Here is a 5,421-nt window from a genome sequence, read left to right on the forward strand (position 1 = left end):
GTTGGGATATTTCCAGGGATTCTCCAGCAGATCTTCTCTTGATATACCACTGAGACAGCAAACTTCACTTGTTATTGTGCTTGCCTAGGCTGTTATGATGCTTTTTTCCCAGTATCTCTCCTGTACTTGGAGCAACAGTAGTGAGCGGTGCTCCCTTATGGTAAATTTCCTTTTTTATTTCTTTAAAGTCCTGTTAATAAAATAAAAGAATGAAACACAGCAATATGACTGGGGAGCCAAATAATGTCCTGCTTATTTCTACTGGGTTGTGACAAGGGATTTATTAATATCTGAACAGGAAACCAGGATATTTCTTTTTATTAACAACTATGTATACTGTATGTTTTAAAATTCTACCTGGTGGATATGTTTGTAGCAGTGATAAGTGATGAGTGATGAGGTATGGATTCACTGTGAAATTCTGCACTTCGCCATTGGCAAATATTTTTGCAAAACTGCTGCAAAAATTCTCTGTGACAAAACATTTACTGAATAAAGGAAAAAAGTCTCAAAAACACATTTTGCTAATTTTTCAGCAGTTTCATGAATTTTTTGGCAAAGTGAAATGATGATGAGAGTCACTCACCTCTGGTTTTTAGACAATAGTAGGAAGTATTCACAAAGGCAACATCCTGATCAGGATCAAACCCATGCACTACAAGGAAGAAGTGCTAAAGGCTGTCATTGTGACCTCCATGTGTTCGGGTGTACTTTAGGTGGTAATGAATTTTGCAGAGCATGTCCCTTTGGTGAGCTTGTCCCTTGTAGAGTTGACCGGAGTTAACTGCTTATTTCTGGGTTTAACCCTGAGAGGGAGGTGAGCAGAAATTTCAAAACCTTTATAAATAGTGGACTATAGTCCACTATATGTATAGAGCATGGGTTCAACAAAAGATCCTTTATGGGTAATTGATGCCAGTGATTTAAAGGAACATATTTGCATTAGTCTCTTGTGGGTTTAATTATCAATTTTAGAGATTGTGAATTGGAAAGTTATTTTTGTAATTCCAATAAACTTGCTTTTAAAAAATAAAAAGTTTGCTTATTTATGGAAAACTCGTTGAATAAAAAATACTCAAATACCTCCAATTTGTGAGTTTACAAACAAAAAAAAAAGCCTAAAAATATTTGAATTGAAGATATGGCTTGATTTTGTCTAGGACAACTCCCATTGATTTCTATATAAACTCTCAAGCTTTTAGATGCCGCAGTTTTAATTTTAGTTAAAGGAATGCCTTTAGAAATTAGAAGTATCCAAACTCTTACACAAGTTATAACAATTTGCAAGAATACAATGGCCAGCTTAAACTTTTGAGGGTCAACTGGAATAGCTAGAAGCAAGAGCAAGGCTTAAAGGGATTTAAAGAAAGCCATGATGGATGCCTCTTGCATGTGGGAATTCTAGTGATGAAGTATTATTGGCACAAACCTTTGAATAAAATAACAAAGTCGAACCCTTTCTATGAAAGAGAAGCTAAATCTGAAACATTAAAGTATCTCATATATCTCCATTTGACAGAATCAAACCCCTTGTCAGAATCTAGTTGCTCTACTGTTTTGAAGGCTTGGTGTCAACATCCGTTTGTAGATGTAAATGTAGTAATATAATATGATGCTAGCAGCATGTAATACTATCTATTATGAATTATGTATAACATTATTTTCTGGGAAATGTGGGCAGTGGTATCAAACTAGTGGTATTAAACTGTATTTGTACTGAAGCTGGCAGATAATTAGTTATCTACTTTTTTATATCAATATATTTATGGACCATATATTTAGAATTATATACACATATTGACCTGAGTATGAAAACTATTAATCATGACTTGTATACCATAATGTGTTGTGCGAGTTATATTTTTATATATAAATATGTATTGTGATAGCATTTCAGGCCTAGTTTGGTAACAACTTTCAGAAAAGTAACCTGGAAGCAGAGAGCCCAGTAATTGTCATATACACCATCAATATTAAAGATACTAAAATATAAGTTAAAAAGCATAAGCTGGTGGAATGCAATTAAGCCATAATACCCACACAATAGATACATAATAGTGTTTAAAACTAACACAGACCTGAAACTATAAAGTTCATAATGGCATCATAGTGAATTCTAGTAGAAAGTTGCTCACATGATCAGCTTCATAGAGGATTGCCTTTCTCATTGTTCTGGGAATTAAATTTCAATAACACTCAAGGTAAAAAAGGATCATGTGCCTTGAATTACATAGGCTGTGAAAAAACTACCACATCAATATTTTTTAACACCTGGACTTACTAGGCATGTATTCTGAGTGACAGTCTTTATAATGTTTAGATAATGCTTGGTCTAGTAACTAGTATTTGAGCAGAGACATTTTCATTAGTATTTCTAGAGGTTTGATGGGACCATTAATGGCTTATATATTTACTTTCTTTATAGATCAATACAGAAAGTACAGAATAAAGCATCCATGTCCAATTTACCAAACTATATCGCAATTCTTAAAAACATTTTTTGTTACAAGAGAAATCCAATAATGCACCTTTAATGGAATTATATAAATATAACTTGTTCCTGGGATAAAGTCGACTTATACATTTTGTCTGGTAACATTCTGTATTGGCTTACATGTGAACTAGGGTTAAAAAAAATCTAAATTCCTTTACTTGAATGGTGTAAGGTATGGGGATTTATAAGAGTGGTAATAGTAGAAGGGTATGATGTCTTGGAAGTTGCTGTAAGGAGATATTTTATCCGTAAAAGGGATAACATTTATTGATATGAGAGAAATGGGTAGGTACTGTAACAAGAACTGTAGTACTGACTATTAAAGGCACATTGAAATAAATACTGTATTGCTATGGTGTATCCATATGATGCTAAATCAAAATTTGCTGTACTTTGGATATTAGGTCAATTATAAAGCTCTGTGCTGTTTCTGCAGGCACATGGTCCCCAGCCATTTTAAGATTTTTAAGTAGCTGACCCCCTAAATCACTCTAGTTTGGGGTTGCATTGCTTTACAAGCATTGAAATCAGAATCCTGGAGGTGCTGTAATAATAACTTAAGTACAGTGGCATGTTGTTTTTATTTTATTCCTCTTCACATATCTAATGCAGTTTCTCTGTCCCAATATAAATAAGATGCACTTGTGCTCTTGTTGCACTGAAATAGGGGACTTGTATCACAGTCATATGATAGAACAAGGAGCATTAATTAATTTTTATGTCAACCTGCCCTCAACCCCACATACACATCTATTCAAACCCCAATCCTTCCAAATTATAAACCTGCCCAAACATTTGGCAGATAGAATGTCTTATGCTTTGCTAATTTGTAGATTTAAAAGAAATGTAACACTAAATTTTTTTAAGTAAAAAAGCTATTCTACCCTGCACCAATAACTGCCCTATCCTGCAAACCACTATTTTAAAGGCTTTAATAGAAAATACCTGCTAAAACTTTGCTTCCTGTCAATTGCACTACGGCAATATGGCAAAGGAAGGAGCTGCATCCACTATGCGACGATCGATTGATCGAGCCTAGCCTGACTCCTTCCTATACAGAAAGAAGGCTAGGCTCGATCAATCGATCGTCGCATAGTGGTTGCTGCTCCTTCCTTCGCCATATCGCCGTACTTCAATTGACAGGAAACCAAGTTTTATAGGATAGGGCAGTTATTGGTGCAGGGTAGGATAGCTTTTTTACTTTTCCTTTAAGACAGTGTGACAATATGTTTATGTTCCAAACTTTTGGGTTTAGCTTACTAGCCTGAATTATACAGAAAGTGATCTTTTCATCCACACTATAGCATGATCAATAATTTAATAATTATGCCACTGCAGTTTGTCATTTTAATGCTTACCCTTACAAACAATTAATTAATTCCTTTTAATGGGACTCCACACGATAACATTTAAAATATATAAGCACATTCCCAAAGGGAGGAGGACTGGCACTGGGTGAAGTTTGATCAAATCAACATGCATCAATTGCTGCAGAAAGCAGACTCATCAAGCAGATACAGAATATACATTTACTGTTTCGTATTTTAAACACATGTTCTTCACTTGGAAAGTAAAAACAAACATAATTTATTTTATTAACAAGGATACTTGGAAAAAAAATGAATGATAAGCTAAAAAGGCATCAAAGAGTGATGATGGCTGCTTACCTGATATCTGGAAGAATACCAGAAGAAACATAATAATCAATGGTGTGAACCATATGTATTACAAGTATTAAATGACTTTTTCGAATTGTCAAAGCAAAAAAAAGGGCATTCGGAGTTGTCGCGGAAAAAATGCATAACAAATCAGGAAAAATTTGCAACAATTTTTTCCTCTACTTTTTCGGGGTTTTCAACTTTTTCTGCATCAATAGATCAATGAATGTTTCAAAAGATTAGCTTATAAGGTTATAAAATAAGTCCCAATAAATTTTTTGCTGGGTTTTGTCCGAAAATCACGACTTTTTATAATTGTTGCAGCAACAATTTGATAAAGTCAGGATTTTCGCACTGACAATTCAAAAAAAGTTGTGTTTTTCTCAGAACGACTTTTCCTTGTGACTTTTTGTAAATATCAGACATTGGGGAAAACGAGTCAAATTTGAAAAAAAAATATGAGAAATTATGGAGCATTAGTAAATCTGTCCCATAGTATTTTTTTGCGCTAATAATCACAATTTTACTTTAAAAATGTATTATGTTACATTATTTCATTTTTGTGAGGTCATGTAGAAGTTAATAGGAGCTGGCTTTTTTTTTTTTTTTGCTGTTTATTCACTTTGATTTATTTGATTTTTTAGGGATTTTTTTGATTTTTTAAGCTTTTTAGGTGATGTAAAGTTCATGATTCTAGGTATTTACTTTTTCTAAGGTGTTTTTGTATTTTTTTTCTGTTTTTTTAATGAGATTTTTAATAAATAAGGAAACATTTGTGTTTTTTAAAAATGGGAGCTTAATCGAGGTTGAAAAAACTAATATTACAGATTTTTATAAATCTGCCCCTAAGGGCCAGATTAATCAAACGCCACATTTTGGATCATTTAAATTAAAAGAGTGCAAAAAAATCTAATTAAATATGAAAATTTCTGATGCACGTTAATTGTGAAAAAAAATCGTATTTTGGACATACGAAAATATTGTGGTATGAAATTTTCGTATCCGAACGATCGTAAATGGCGCAAAAAACTTTCTGACTTTCAACCTTCAGTGCATGATTTTGGAAGCCTCCCATAGGACTCAATGGCACTCTGCAGCTCCAACCTGGCCCAAGGAAAGTCTCCCATAGGACTCAATGGCACTCTGCAGCTCCAACCTGGCCCAAGGAAAGTCACGATACCGAAGCTTGAATGAATAATAAAACTTTCACAGCACTTCATCTAGAGGGAGATAAGCCTCCTGTTCCAGTCTCATTAATCCCCACATTGC

The sequence above is a fragment of the Xenopus tropicalis genome, chromosome 6 (genome assembly GCF_000004195.4).
Source record: "Xenopus tropicalis strain Nigerian chromosome 6, UCB_Xtro_10.0, whole genome shotgun sequence".
Taxonomy (NCBI): Eukaryota; Metazoa; Chordata; class Amphibia; order Anura; family Pipidae; genus Xenopus; species Xenopus tropicalis.